Raw genomic sequence first — 16,970 nt, 5'->3', positions numbered from 1 at the left:
TGTCCTTAGCTTAAGTTAAATTAAGTACTCCATAAGGCTAGGGAGTGATGATCTCAGCAGTTTGGTCCCATAGGAACTTACCACCACCACGTTATATTTCCAAGTTGTTACGTTATATAGTGTGAACATTGGTTAAACTGACAAACTGTAGTGATGGACTCCTGATTCGAAATGGAGGGGGAAAAAGCCGATATCAACATGTATCCAGAAGTTGCATTGCACCTACGTCACAATAGATTGTGAAAGGGACCTCCAGACATAGTAGCGGTTGTCATGCAGGATACAAATAATCGTACTTGGCTTATACCATGTTGTTGGGCCACTTGCCAGGAGCTTGTACTAAGGTCCATCTCAATATCCTGTAGAACCTGGTCTGGTGTACACACAGTCCACTGCCTTCCCGCACCTTCGTCTGTGTGAAAGGACCTACAAACACGCAGACGCCCAAAAACGGCTTGAAATGTTGTGTGATGTTGTTGGCATGTGTGAGGGTACTTGTTTTGGTATAGCTGCGCTGCCCCTCGACCATTTCCATCTGCTTGTTACCGACACGAATACAAGACCATTCTGCTGCTTACAGTACGCTGCGTCAATCATACAGCCAGCAACACACAGGAAACACAAGGCACATGGTCAGAGAAACTGTCATTCGTCAGCAACATCTAACATGCCACGATGCATTTCCAAACAAGTTCTTTTTTTTTCTCTATGTCCAGTAAGGAATCCGTCCCTGTGGATCGTCGGTTTCATTAATGTTCACCCTGTATCATATATCCACAAACTGTTAGTCCTAAACCCCGATTTTGTTTCCATATTCAGCATATCGCAGTATTGTCCCTAATATCTAGATCACATTCGTAGGATTAATTCTCTTCAGGACATTGAAGTAGGCAGTTTACACAGTAACCCTCACGCGCACACTCCAAAAGACACGTTGTTACTGCAGCTATACCATTCACGCGTCTCGAGCACTTGCTAGTGCAGCTACAACATGTCACCGTCTAATGGCCGGTAGCAGGCATGCTCGGAGTCTTCAATGGGAATGACTCAGACTACTTGTTTTTACGATCGAGTATTAGTGTAAGGGCTTTCGAGAGTTCGAGGTCAAAGGCGTCCCTTGCGAGTAGAAGTGGGCGCATTGGAAGCGGCTTCCCTCACATTCGTGCCCGCACAGGGGAGCAGCCAATGCTCGCTCACACACACACACACACACACACACAAGTACATACAGGGGAGCAGCCGACTCTGTGCGAACGCGACGCGGGGCAGTATTTCTCATTTCCTCCGCCCTGCGCCCAACTCTTTCCGCTGTGCTGCGGGCGTTCGCCGTTCCGCATCCACACACATACACACACACACAGAGAGAGAGAGAAGCGGGAATTAATTAGCACTCTCAACCGGGGTCCGCACTGTTAATGCCCACAGCCGAAACCTCCGCGAAGCCATAAAAGCACAAGCTACGAGCATTCCGCACTCTGATCTCATAACACATTTGCCTTCCGTGCAACGGCTATAAATCGTTCTTAGTATTAATTTGTTGGAGAATCTTCCAAACACACCTCTATAAGGTACTGTTGTCTAGACAAAGCTAATGGCAAGACTCGTAATGAATTCGCGGAACAGTCCTCTCCCCTTTGTTTCTCATTAAATTTTGATTTCCTCGTTTCCTGCTGCTTTAAATATATCTTGTAAAGTATTTTCTTTGTGTCGAAATACGAAGAGCAAATCAAACTGCTGTGCGTTACGTCCATCTTGTTGTTAATGACGTCGTCTCCAGTTTGAAGACTCGCACGTTCATCTGTGTCCGCATTGTTACTGAAACGTACGTTCACTTCGACTTGTTTACTGTAGTCCATCCCTGGACTGCCTTCACAACGTTTCTTGCTCCCCCCCCCCCTCCCCCCCACACAGACACACCCTACCCTAAAACAGCAGTTCATTCTTCCATGATACAATGGAGGGCTTTATAAGCAGTTGTCTTGGTTGCTGCTCCATCTTCTAGTTACGTGGTCGTGGTGCATGAAATTTACTTCTTCCCGACGTTTCGTCCACAGCTGTGTTGGACATCTTCAGTCAGGAAACGATGAAGTGAAATTTTATCTATCTTGACAATTATCTACGACTGTGCAGAGAAGCTGTTGAAATATACACTCTCCAGACACATAAACACGACCACCTGTCAAAAGCCTGAACAACGGCCTTTTGCATCACGAACCGTTGCGAGACGAGCAGGCAGAGAATCAGTGAGGAACGTACTGATGGTCATGTGGAGCCATGTCGACTCTGGTGCCGTGTCCAGCTGCAGTAGGTTTTCCAGCTGAGGCTCCAGGTCGCGAACACCGGGATCGAGATAGTCCCGCACTCTCGGCTGCTTTCCATAGCGCCGTTTTGCCATGCACGGTATACGTTAACCACGACAGTACACGAACAGTTTATAAACCTAGCTATTTCGGAAATGCTTCCACCCTTGTCCATAAAGCCAATGACCATGTCATTTTAAACGTCAGCTAAACCGCTCCGTTTCTACATTACAATAATTACACTGTTTTTGTCGTCCCCAGAAACTCTTTAAGGAGAGATTTACTATCTTTTGGTTAAAAAAATCGATCTTTTAAATTGCATTTTTGGATCCATGACAGTGAAACGGTTTTTTCGAATACGGAACGGAAATGTTTCTTATTCGCGGTTCAGAAAAAAGATGCACCTGCCTGAAATCGGCCTGTGATGTTTTTTATATGTATGTGACGATGCTGGTGCTGATTACGCATTTAACATTTGACGATGCCACTATGGCTGCAGTACATTAGGGCTTTGTTTTTATGAAACAGATCTGATGATGGTCATTAAAGACGGAAACCGATAATCTGTTAAACAATGATATTGTGACTATAGACGTAAATTAAAGGAAACTTATTACATATACTGGTCACTGCGTTTTTTCGTGACGATGTCGTAGCTTGTGAAATTATGTATCAGAGTTGCCGGCAAGGATAGAAAAATAAAAGGATGACAAAGAAAACTGAGGAACAGTTAGAGGATGAGCAGTTTGGCGACAGGAGCGGTAAGTGCTCCAGAGAAGGAATGCTGACATTGCACTTGACAATAGAAGCAAGCCAAAAGAAAAATCCAGAACTCGGCAAGACTCGGCACAACCAGGAGCACCTCCGAAGACGTTCAACGTAGCCTTGGAGGAAAAGTCAAGGACTGAAGAGTTCCATGGAACCACGCCTATACAACCCGGAAGATTTCTCAGCAGCTGAAACATCCGGTCGTGAAAGCCTTCATTGTATGAAAATTCCAGATAGTACCTTGAAGGGAAAAAAATATGGAAACACCAAGGAGGAGGTGTGTGACATAAACGAAAGTTGGTAGGCGTGTTTCTACATCCGAACGGTGACGTCTATTCAGATTTCTCGCCAGTCGTATAAGAGTGACGCTAGAAGCTCCACCATGAGCGAAAGGCTATTTACAATTTGTACAGAAACCAGAAGGCAGTTATAAGAGTCGAGGGACATGAAAGGGAAGCAGTGGTTGGGAAGGGAGTGAGACAGGGTTGTAGCCTATCCCCGATGTAATTCAAACTGTATATTGAGCAAGTTGTAAAGGAAACAAAAGAAAAATTCGGACTAGTAATTAAAATCCATGGAGAAGAAATGAAGAATGTTCGCCGATGACATTGTAATTCTGTCAGAGACAGCAAAGGACTTCGAAGAGCAGTTGATCGGAATGGACAGTGTCTTGAAAGGAGGATATAAGATGAACAGCAGCAAAAGCAAAACGAGGATAATGGAATGCAGTCGAATTAAGTCGGGTGATGCTGAAGGAATTAGATTAGGAAATGAGACACTGAGAGTAGTAAATGAGTTTTGCTGTTTGTGTCGCAAAATAACTAATGATGGTCGAAGTAGAGAGGATATAAAATGTCGACTGGCAATGGCAAGGAAAGCGTTTCTGAAGAAGAGAAATTTGTTAACATCGAGTATAGATTTAAGTGTCAGGAAGTCGTTTCTGAAACTATTTGTATGGTGTATATACCTTGTATGGAAGTGAAACACGGACAATTAATAGTTTAGACAAGAAGAGAATAGAAGCTTGCGAAATGCGGTGCTACGATTAATAATTTAGATAAGAAGAGAGTGGTGCTACAGAAGAATGCTGAAGATTAGATGGGTAGATCACATAACTAATGAGGAGGTATTGAATAGGGTTGGGGAGAAGAGAAGTTTGTGGCACAACTTTACTAGAAGAAGGGATCGGTTGGTAGGACATGTTCTGAGGCATCAAGGGATCACCAATTTAGTATTTGAGGGCAGCGTGGAAGGTAAAAATCGTAGAATACACTAAGTATATTCAGAAGCATGTAGGTTTCAGTAGGTTCTGGGAGATGAAGGAGTTTGCACAGGATAGAGTAGCATGGAGAGCTGCATCAAACCAGTCTCAGGACTGATGACCATAACAACAACAGACAAACGTATTCTCGAAAGTACTATATTTTGGTGTTGTGATTTTTTTCCATGAGTGTTTTACACGATTGGGTGACTTAGAAAAGCATTCGACAATGTAAAATGGTGCAAGATGCTCGACATCCTCAAAAGAAATGGTGTAACGTATAGAGAAATAACTGAGAATGAACAGTAAGAATGGAAGGCTAAGAATGAAGTGTCCAGACGAAAAAGAGAGTAAGAAATGGATAGAGCTTTTCTTTCATAATGCACAATCTGTACACTGAAGGAGAAATGACGAATGACGGAGCTAATAGAAATTTTAAGGACTGGCATTAAAATTCAGGGCGAGAGAATATCAGTGATAATACTGGGTGACTGCTATTCTCAGTGAAAGCGGGGATGAACTGCAGGAGGTACTGAATGGGATGAACAGTCTAGAGATCATAGAATATGGATTGACAGTAAACCAAAGAAACAAATAATGAGGAGTAGCAGAAAATGAGAGTAGTAAAACTGGGAACCACGAAGTAGACGTAGTGAAAGAATCCTCTTACTTTGGAAGTAAAATAGCGTGTGAGACATGAAGCTAGGAGATCAAAAAAATAGACTAGCAGAAGTCATGACGGGTTTCCTGGCAAGGAGAACTATGCTACTGTTCAGCATAGGCCTTAATTTGAGGAAGAACGTTCTGGAAATGTTTATCTGGAACACAGCATTGTATGGTAGTGAGTCTTGGACTGTGGGGAAACTGCAACAGAAGAGCTTGCATGCGCCTGAGTTGTGGTGCTATAGAAGACTGTTTAAAGCTAAGTATACTGGTAAGGCGAGGAATCAGGCGATTCTCCACAAAACTGGAGAGGAAAGGAATATATTGACAACACTGCCAAAAGGAAGAGACAAAATGTTAGGAAATTTGTTACGATGTCACGGAATAAATTGAATTGTACTAGAGCGAGTTGTAGAGGATAAAAACTATGGGTGAAGACTGAGATTGGAACATACTCAACAGCTGACGGGCATGGGAATGGAAATATCACGAGAAATGAATTAGTGGTGGGTCACGTGTACCAATCAGAAGAGTGATGAATAATAATTAAAAAAACGTACTTCATCACTTCTGAGTATTCTCATTTCGGCCTTCCTTTCCACATTTGCTCTTCCAGAAAAATTCTGTTGCTGTAGTGTAAATGGAATCTATATGCCCTAGAATGAGATTTTCAGTCTGTAGAGGAGTGTGCGCTGATATGAAACTCCCTGGCAGATTAAGACTGTGTGCTGGACCGAGACTTGAACTCGAGACCTTTGCCTTTCGCGGACAAGTGCTCTACCAACTGAGCTACCCAAGCACGACTCACGACCCGCCCTCACAGCTTCATTTCCCTCAGTACCTCGTCTCCTACCTTCCAAGCTTCACACAAGCTCTTCTACATGTTCTACTCGGTACACCTAACATTGCAATATCCTATTTCAGAAACGTCTTATGGACATGATATGATCCAAAAGGAATCATGCATGTCTCTGGGCCTTCTCCAAGTCCACCACGTCTTGCTGTAATTATTTTCAGCAGTCTAATCGCTATTAGTAATTGAAGTTTGTAATGGAACTCAAGTAGCATTTGTCATTTTTCAGTCTTAGTACCAAATTTATATATTACCATCACTTAGTCTTCTATTTTTTCCCTTAGTACAAGGTTTGAATTCCCCAACATTAAAAGTTTCTCTTTTTAATTTGCAATGTGCTGCAACCTACCGACAGGTGCTCCATATCAGCGACCTCAGTAGTCATTAGACATCGTGAGAGAGGAGAATGGGGCGTTCTGCGGAACTCACGTACTTCGAATGTGATCAGGTGATTAGGTGTCACTTGCGTCATAGGTCCGTACGGGAGATTTCCACACTCCCTAACATGCCTAGGTCCTCTGATTCCGATGTGAAGTGACACGTACAACACAAAAGCGTTCAGGCAGATTTCGTCTGCTGACTGATAGAGATTGCCGACAGCTGAAGAGGGACGTAATGTGTAATAGGCAGACATCTAACCAGAGCGTCACACAGGAATTCCAAACTGCACCAGGATCCACTGCAAGTACTATTACAGTTAGGCGGGAGGTGAGAAAACTTGGATTTCTTGGTCGAGCGGCTGCTCATAAGACACACATCACTCTGGTAAATGCCAAACGACGCCTCGCTTCATGTAAGGAGCGTAAACATTGGACAACTGAACAGTGGGAAAATGTTGTGTGGGGTGACGAATCACGGTACACAATGTGGCGGTCCGATGGTAGTGTGTGGGTATTGCGAACGCCGGGTGAACGTTATCTGTCAGCGTGTGTGGTGCCAACAGTAAAATTTCGAGGCGGTGGTGTTAAGCTGTGGTCGTGTTTTTCATAGAGGGGATTGCACCCTTTGTTGTTTTGTGTGGCATTATCAAAACAAAGGCCTACATTGATGTTGGAAGCACCTTCTTGCTTCCCACTGTTGAAGATCAATTCGGGGATGGCGATTGCATCTTTCAACAAGATCGAGCACCTGTTCATAATGGACGGCCTGTGGCGGAGTGGTTGGACGACAATAACATCCCTGGCCTGCACAGAGTCCTGACCTGAACCCTACAGAACACATTGGCGATGTTTTGGAATGCCGACGAAGTCCCAGGCCTCACCAACCGACATCGCTACCTCTCCTCATTACAGAGCACTCCATGAAGAATGGGCTGCCATTCCCCAAGAAACCTTCCAGCACCTTATTTAACGTATGCCTGCGAGAGTGAAAACTGCCATCAAGGCTAAGGGTGGGCCAACACCTTATTGAATACCAGCATTACGAGCGGAGGACGCCTCGAGATTTGTAAGTCATTTTCAGCCAGGCATCCAGATACTTTTGATCACATAGCGTATACTTCATTACCCATTCCGTACTGTCATATTTGCCTTTCCCCATGGCTTCTCCCTTGTATGCATCTGATGCGTGTTTTGATCATACCACCTCTGTCCTTTTCATCTCCTTTTGTCTTTCTCCATTTCCCCTATCCATCTTTCTAACCATATCTTCCTCCTTGTACCCTTTGACCATATCATCCTCTCCTCCCTCTCTCTTTCCATGCTTTCCACCTGCCCACTGCCCCTCTACACCTCATCCATCTACCCCTCTGTCTGTTCATTTCCCTCTTTCCTTTGCCTAACCCTCCTCTATCCATCTCAACCTGTCACTGGGCTCACCCATTGGCACACACAGTCCCTGCAATACAGTTCAATAAATCAGCATGATAGGTGGATACTATATCTGTAACAGACCTCTTGTGCAGGGCAGACTACACATCAGCAGATTGAAAATCTCTTATTTACCCCTGGCAGCACGCCACCATGCAAGGCAGGTCGACAAGGAAGGCTGATATTACTTCAACACAACAGCTGTCATGCAGGTCAGACTACCAGCTGGAAAACCATTTCTTGAAAATGTAAAGAAGGTTGATTTGGAAGGCTGACAGAGTTCCCAGACAACATGCTCGTCATGCAAGACAGCCTATATGTCAGGGGCAGGAAAAAGACGTTTTCGCCTGCATCTGCTCTCCTATTGGAGCTAGGTGGTTATAAACTGCATAGTGCTAGTACTTGTGTGGCCTGCTGCTTCTGTGACAAATATACTTTAAATCGATCCTGATGTTTGACAGGGGATGCCAGACATACAAGCATACAAGCATACAGTCTGATTTATCTATTTAATGGAAACTTTGCCTATTTGTTCGTCTTCTGCTTGTGAAATCGGCATTTTTAACTGAACTGTTGGTGTTAGGGGTGATTTGGTGTCGATCCTGATGTGAATGATCCTATCACTGAACAGTCAGTGGTAACTCATTCTCCATCCTACTTTCCTTTTCGTAATGAATACTACTCCTGTTATACGACTTTAAGGTGCTGTTGATATTGCCCTATACTCACCCGAGCAGAAATCCTCACCTTCTTTCCATTTCATTCCACTCATCCCCACTATGGAATACATCCAACAAATAATTGGGAAGATAGAGTGCAAGTGCTGCTCTTAGAGGAAAAGTTTTCTGCAGAAAAAGCCGTTGTAGAGAGGCACATCAAATCGGTGAGAGGAGTGGTAAGCCAAGGAAAATAAGACAGCCAGCATTTTGTCGGTATTTTGTACAATTAAGAAGTCCGGTGCCGTCGACGTCATGGTCATTAGCACAAGAAACTCTTCCCTCTCTGAGAATTCTTCAGTACTCATGAATTTCATTTCCTCTCGCGCGCGAGGCGCTGCCTCGAGTGCTAATTGGAATGCGCCACCTGTGAAGTCCTCCCTGGCGACCTCGCTAGTTAGCTTTCCTTAATTTGCCACTCCGGAGCCGTCCCTGTGTCGCATTCTTCCAGCGCTCCTCCAGACCAGACGGCGGCAGATGGGGCGCCGACCACACCTACTCATTATGGAGAGGAGTGCGGCCGAGGGTGACAATTACACCGGCCGCTGGACAGGCACTTCCGTCTCCTCTGTCTGGGAGCTTTCACGGGCCTCGGTCAAAGGTGGCGGCCGGAGCAAAGAGTTCCCGCCGGATAATTGGAGTCCGACAGCTCGGCGGCCATTAGCACTATTGGCCTCGCCCACTCCTCGCCGGGCTCACGCGTCTGCCGAGTCTTTCATCGTGACGCCTTTGCAAGCTCGGCCACTCACTGTTTGCTGGCGCCCGTCCAAGGCAGCGCGAGAGACACCTGTCACATCACCCATCGCGTACTTCTCTGTTTGTCCGGATGCCCTTCCCTGCTGTAAGGGATCCACGGCCACGTGGCTCACGGCAGCACCACATGGGGAGAGCTACAGTGCTGGCCATTAAAATTGCTACACCAAGAAGAAATGCAGATGATAAACAGATATACTATACTAGAACTGACATACGATAACATTTTCACCCAATTTGGATGCATAGATCCTGAGACATCAGTAACTCACGGATTACCATTTTTGCCGATTTGTGATAAATCGATGTTTTTTGCTTATGACAATGTTCGACAAAAAATTGTCAGAATGAGCCTTGTAACGCGCAAGCAATTCCGCACAGACGGTCCTTCGTTGCTCTTCTTCTGTTAAGCAGTGGGGTGTTTGACTACGTCCCGTAGATCACTTCCAGTGAGAGTGTACGCACGTTCCAACATTCCATGCGTCATAGCTGCGTGTGGCCGGCCGACACGTGTGAGACTGGACAGTTTTGTGCGACCTCTCCCAACGAATCACCGTGCTTTTGTTCAGTACCTCTCTTCCTAATAAAAAGTTCAAAGCCAGCACTCTCAGCAGGTATAGTCCCAGTGACGATTTTCTGGGACTCTGAAGGGGTACTGATTGATGTCCTCCCTCATGTTGCAATTCTGAAGTCTTTGTGCTAGCCTCAGAAATTTGGAGAAACGGCTTCAGCGTGGTTGTCGCTAAGACAACTTCTCGTACTCAATGGCAACCCAAGGCTTCAATCAAATCTGCGCAACCGAGAAGAGGTCACAAAACTTCACTGAACTGTTCTTTGGCCGGTCGCTGTGGCCGAGCGGTTCTAGGCGCTTCAGTGTGGAACCGCTACGATCGCAGGTTCGAATCCTGCCTCGCGCATGGATGTGTGTGATGTCCTTAGGTTAGTTAGGTTTAAGTAGTTCTGAATTCTAGGGGACTGATGACCTTAGATGTTAAGTCCCATAGTGCTCAGAGCCATTTTGAATGCACACCGCAGGGATCAGTGCGCGAAGGATGAGGAGGTTATTGGTGTAACAAGAAGTTGGCTCCGACATTGACCACTAGTGCTGCAAAATGCGGCCATACACACCCTCCCAAAAAGGTGGCGTAAGTCGGTTGCACTGAACGGAGACTATGTCCAAAAGTAGGGATTTGCACCCAAAAGTATGCGGAATAACAAAGTGTGTTGGGATCCCGAATAAAACCAACCGGCTTTCAGAAAAATATGTCGTATTAGTTACTGAACGCCGCTCGTATGACAGTATCACCTTGCAAAAAGCCTCTTTTTCTTCATTCGTCTCCCCCCCCCCCCCCCCCTCCTATGCAGTACGCTGAATCAATCATTTCTTTGTGCGTTGTTCATTTCTTAGGGCCCAGTATTTCTTCATTTTTTTCTGATCTTCTTTTCCTCTCTTCTTCAGAGATGAAGGGTTTGGACTTTTGTGTAGGTTTGTCCTGGAACCTCATGCTTACATCTTTAGTAATTAATTTAGCTGTTCGATCAATAACTGAATTTTATGAAATCTTTAATTCTACAAGGTCTTTCTCAGTTTCTTTAAACCAGTTGCGGTTACGGAAAAGTCAAAGATTTATTTAGTTAATCTGTTGGTAATTCATTCTGAGAAGATGACCATAAAAATTTATTCTCCTTTTTCGCACAGTATCTGAAAGTTTTTCAATTTTCTTGTAAAGAGTTTCATTTTTCATGTATATAATCTTATTGTCTTGAAATTTTGGCCCTAGGATTTTTCTTAAAATTTTTCTTTCCTTTAGCTCAAGTTTCTCCATTTGGCCTTTGAAATTCATGTTTAGTGTTTCTGCTTCATACAATGCTTCTGGCTTAATCACTGTCTTGTAATGTGTAATTTTGGACTCCCACGAAAGGGATTTTTTGTTGTATGTATTTTTTGTTAGTGTGAAGCCCAATTTAATTTTTCTGGATTCCATTTGCTTTGCTTTCTCCAGCATTCCAACTAATCCATTCTCCGAGATATTTGAATTATTTTGCTATTTCAATCTTCTGTTCTTGATCTTTGAGGTATTTACATGAGTGCTTGATGTTTGTCAGTATCTTAGTTCTTCCAAAGGAGATGTGAAGACCTATTTTAGCTGCTTGTTTCTTTAGTTCAATGATTTGCTCCCTTGCTTCTTCCATTGCTTCAGCGATGGTTCTTCTTTTTACAGCCCAGTCTTTGGAACACAAATATTAAGTAGTCAGAGAATGGAACACAAATTTTTTCTCTGTCTTCTTTCTCAAGCGCACAATTGAACAGCAACGGTGAGACCCCAACCCCCTGTCGCACTCCCGTTTTAATTTCAAAGGATTCCGATAGTTCGCCCACAAATTTAACTTTCGAAAATGTATTTGTAAGGGTCGCTTTTATAATATTAGGTGTTTTCTTATCCAAACCCATTCCTTCCAAGACTCATCATAGAGTTTCTCTATCAATCGAATCATATGCTTTTCTGAAATCAATGAAGGAGATTACGTATGTCTTTGCCCTTGATTTTTGGTATGCCATAATGTTTTTGAGGTCTATTAATTGTTCCGAACATGATCTACCCTTTCTAAAGCCTCCCTGGTATTCCCTGATTTGCGGGTCCAATTGCGGTTCTGCCCTGTTCAAAAGGACTTTAGAAAGAGTCTTGTATGTTACATCCAGCAGTGATATTCCTCTGTAATTGTTGGGGTCTGCCTTCAAACCTTTCTTGTGGATAGGACGAGCGGTTCTAGGCGCTATAGTCTGGAACCGCGCGACCACTACGGTCGCAGGTTCGAATCCTGCCTCGTCCATAGGCGTGTGTGATGTCCTTAAGCTAGTTAGGTTTAAGTAGTTCTAAGTTCTAGGGGACTGATGACCTTATAAGTTAAGTCCATAGTGCTCCGAGCCATTTCAACCTTTCTTGTGGATAGGGTGTATGAGAGCTGTTCTCCATTCTGTGGGGGGTCTCTTCTTCTTTCCACTTAATTGTTAAGCCCCATACTGCTTCCAGTGTTTTTTACATTTACACGGCGTTATGAATAACAGTGGGGTTGCAGAAGAAGATGCAAAACGTTAAAAAATGAAACGTAACAGCAAAAAAATTAATTCACATTAAAGGTGATCAGTATGGGCATCATTTGTGACGCAGTCGTCAATACGGGCGAAGGAGAGGGTGCTTGCAATTCGTTGAAGCCACAGATCACAAGGGAGGCGCAACTGCAGCAACCCGCTTCGGAAAGCTGTTCGTTTGGTTGCCTAGCTATAGGTGCGGGCTAATTCGATAAGAGAATGCTGAGTGGATGATCCGTGCACATCAGGCCCAGCCAGTGCGCCAAACTGCACGCCAACCGGATGTTTGGGCCGCGGGCAGTCTGAGGCTCGAACTGTCTCAGCTTTACTCGGTACAAAGTGACATCTATTTAGTATTGCGGTCGGCACAACTCTCTTCATTTCGGTAGAATCATGGTGTCACCGCTGACTACACTTACCTGTTTCTTTGTGATGTGGACATTTTTCACACAATGCTTCTCCAGCTCATTCACCTGCAGAGTTGCAGCTGTCAGCTGATTTATTCAGCAGGGCGTACGAACGATTTGGTCTCTCGATCAATAATCCAAAGGCAAAGGTGATGGCGCAGCCAACTCCTGGCTCCTCCGTTCCTGATTTCAGCACACCCTTGGAACAAGTGGACCATTTCTTCTACCTAAGAAGCATACTGTCATCTAACTGCTCACCTGGAAAAGATGTGGAAAATAGATTAAGTGCTGCCCATGTAGCATTTGGACGTCTTGCAAAGCGAGTCTTCCTGAATAAAGACCTAACACTGTACACCAAACTGATGGTGTACAAAGCTGTAGTCATTTCCACCCTGCTATATGGTTGCGAAACCTGGATGCTGTGATCTGAAGAAACTAGAACGCTTCAACCTACAGAAGCTAAGCTACATCATGAACCTGAAATGGCATCACTTCATATCCAACACGGCTGTTCTTGAGAAGGCAAAAATTTATAGAATGGAAGCTCTTATCATTGGGCATCAACTCAGATGGGTCGGACATGTCCAGCGGATGGAAAATGACAGACTTCCACGCCAAATGCTGTACAGCGAAGTGAGCACAGGTAAAAGGACACGAGGTGTCCCTCTCAAATGTTATAAGGATCAGTACAAGAAAAATCTGAAAAATTTGAACATCGATCCAAGTAACTGGTCAGCAATAGCAGAAGGTCGAAGTCGCTGGCGCTCAGTTACCTCAAATGCTCTTCAAAACTTGGAGCTGGAACGTCGAAGAATGGAGAATGACAAACGCCGGAGACGTAAACTCCTCCAGGCTCAGCCAAGTCCTCCACTTTCCATCAGCTGTAATGTCTGTGGCCGCCTGTTCCACTCTAGCATTGGATTGCTAAGCCATCAACGGCACTTCCACGCCTGAAACGTGACAAAGGAAATCTCAGGAGAGAAATGAAAACTCGGATACGAGTATCAGCCGACGACGACGACGACGGACTTTTCACACCTCCACCGGCCGTTTGCACAGAAAACAGCAGTATCGGGTTGTATCGAAACAAGCCTTTGAAAATGAATGGCGGTGACAGGAGAGAAGGATGAGAGTTTTTAATATCTACTCTGGTGAAAATAAATAGCTGAAAAAATTAATTTAGAGTAATGAAATGATTAACATTGCAAGATCACTGGTTAACGTAAGCCTGAGATAAGTCATTTCAAACGTGAAATCCTGGTACATTAATAACCGTTGTAACTGTCAGAAGCCGACCCTTGTGGCCGAGCGGTTCTAGGCGCTGCAGTCTGGATCCGCGCTGCTGCTACGGTCGCAGGTTCGAATCCTGCCTTGGGCATGATAATGCTTGGAGCCATTTCAACTGCCAGAATGTTGAATATAGAGGCGATTACAGTTATTTGTGAATGATGTCGCATATGTGTTCGACTGGAGAAGGTTCTGGTGACCGAGCAGACCAAGGTAACATGACGAAACTCTGCAGGGAATGTTGGCTTACAACAGCGGTACGTGAGTGAGCGTTATCCTGTTGGAAAACACAACATACATTATCCTGTTGGAAAACACAACATACAATGCTGTTCATTAATCGCAACTCAACAGGTTTAATCACCAGACTGACGCACAGTTATGCAGTGATGGTGCGTGGGATAACCACTACAGTGCTCCAGCTGTCACACGAAGTCGCATCCCAGATCATAACTGCAGCTGAAGGTACAGTGTGTCTAGCGCTCAGACCGTGTAGTTGCAGGTCCTCAGCCAGCCTGTTTCTAACCAACACACGGCCATCACTGCAACCGAAACACAACCAGATTTCATCGGAAAACAAAATAGACCTCAACCCTGTCCTCCAATGAGCTTTCGCTTGACGCCACTGAAGTAGCAGATGCCGGTGCTTTGGGCAGTGAAATGCACGGCTCTGAGCTGTCCATGAAGCAACTGATTTGCAAGAGTTCGTTATCACTAGGTTCCGAACTGCTGCTGAAATTTCTGGTGCAGATGCAGATGCAGTACGATGCGCCAGAGCTTTACACCAAACACTACGGTCTTCCCTCTCGGTAGTGCAAGGTAGCCGTCTCTAGTCCGGTCTCCTTGCGACCGTACATTCTCGTGACCATATCTATATCTACATGGATACTCTGAAAATAGCATTTCAGTGCCTGGCAAAGGGTTCATCGAATCACCTTCACAATTCTCTAATATTACCATCTCGTATAGAGCGCGAAAAGAACGAACACTTATAGCTTTCTGTACGAGCTCTGATTTCCCTTATTATATCGTGGTGATCGTTTCTACCTATGTAGGTCAGTGTCAACAAAATATTTCCGCATTCGGAGGAGAAAGTTGGTGATTGGAATTTCGTGAGAAGATACAGTCGCAACGAAAAACGTCTTTGTTTTAATGATGTCCAGTCCAAATCCTGTATAATTTCTGAGACACTCTCTATCTCATGTTTCGCGATAATACAAAACGTGCTGCCTTTCTTTTAACTTTTTCGATGTACTCTGGCAGTCCTATCTGGTAAGGATCCCACACCGCGCAGCAGTATTCTAAAAGAGGACAGACAAGCGTAGTGTAGGCAGTCGCCTTAGTAGGTCTATTACATATTCTGAGTGTCCTGCCAATAAAACGCAGTCTTAGGTCAGCCTTCCCCACAACATTTTCTGTGTGTTCTTTCCAATTTAAGTTGTTCGTAATTGTAATACCGAGGTATTTAGTTGAATTTACGGCTTCTAGATTAGACTGATTTATCGTGTAACCGAAGTTTAACGAGTTCCTTTTAGCATTCATGTGGATGACCTGACACTACTCGTTATTTAGGTTGACCTGCCAATTTTCGCACCATTCAGATAGCTTTTCTAAATCGTTTTGCAATTTTTTTGTCATCTGATGACTCTATTAGTCGATAAATGACAGCGTCATCTGCAAACAACCTAAGACGTCTGCTCAGATTGTCTCCCAAATCGTTTATATAGATAAGGAACAGTAGAGGGCCTATAACACTACCTTGGTGAACGCCACAAATCACTTCTGTTTTACTCGATGACTTTCCGTCAATTACTACGAACTGTGAGCTCTGACAGGGAATCACAAATCCAGTCACAGAACTCACACGATATTCCACAAGCACGCAATTTCACTACGAGCCTCTTGTGTGGTACAGTGTCAAAAGACTTCCGGAAATCCAGGAATACGGAATCGATCTGAAATCCATTGTCAGTAGCACTCAACACTTCATGTGAATAAAGAGCTAGTTGTCTTTCACAGGAACGGTATTTTCTAAACTCATGTTGACTGTGTGCCAACAGACAATTTTCTTAGAGGTAATTCATAATGTTTGAACGCAATATGTGTTCCAGAATCCTGCTGCATATCGACGTTAACGATATGGGCCTGTAATTCAGTGGATTACTCCTACTACCTTTCCTGAGTATTGGTGTGACGTGTGCACTTTCCAGAGTTTGGGTACGGATGTTCTGTCAAGCGAACGGTTGTATACCAGCTAATGCATCAGCATACTCCGAAAGGAACTTAATTAGTATACAGTCTGGACCAGAATACTTGCTTTTATTAAGTGATTTAAGTTGCGTCACTACTACGAGGATATTTACTTCTACGTTACTCATGTTCTACATCTACATCTACATACATATTCCGCAATCCATCATACGGTGCATGACGGAGGGTACCTCGTACCACAACTAGCATCTTCTCTCCCTGTTCCACTCCCAAACAGAACGAGCGAAAAAATGACTGCCTATATGCCTCTGCATGAGCCCTACTCTCTCTTATCTTTGCAGTCTGCAGTCAGCCTCAAATGCTGGTTCTCTAAATTTCCTCAGTAGCGACTCACGGAAAGAACGCCACCTTTCCTCTAGAGACTCCCACCCGAGTTCGTGAAGCATTTCCGTAACACTCTCGTGATGATCAAACCTACCGGTAACAAATCTAGCAGCCCGCCGCTGAATTACTTCTAAGTCCTCCCTCAATCCGACCTGATGGAGATCCCAAACGCTCGAGCGGTACTCAAGAATACGTCGTATTAGTGTTTTATAAGCGGTCTCCCTTACAGATGAACAACATCTTCCCAAAATTCTACCAATGAACCGAAGACGACTATCCGCCTTCCCCACAACTGCCATTACATGCTTGTCCCACTTCATATCGCTCTGCAATGTTACGCCCAAATATTTAATTGACGTGACTGTGTCAAGCACTACACTACTAATGGAGTATTCAAATATTACAGGATTCTTTTTCCTATTCATCTGCATTAATTTACGTTTATCTATATTTAGAGTTAGCTGCCAT

General features: G+C 44.4%; 1 protein-coding gene across 1 annotated transcript in view; it reads left to right on the top strand.

The window, feature by feature from the left end:
* Positions 1–16,970, top strand: part of LOC126293535 (neuropeptide F-like) — a 579,895-nt gene that overhangs the window by 485,043 nt on the left and 77,882 nt on the right. The gene's annotated exons all lie outside the window — the stretch shown is intronic.

Source organism: Schistocerca gregaria, chromosome 10, assembly GCF_023897955.1.
Source record: "Schistocerca gregaria isolate iqSchGreg1 chromosome 10, iqSchGreg1.2, whole genome shotgun sequence".
In the NCBI taxonomy this organism is placed as follows: domain Eukaryota; kingdom Metazoa; phylum Arthropoda; class Insecta; order Orthoptera; family Acrididae; genus Schistocerca; species Schistocerca gregaria.
Note: the sequence above shows the minus strand (reverse complement) of the source record. Positions and strands in the feature narration are given on the sequence as shown.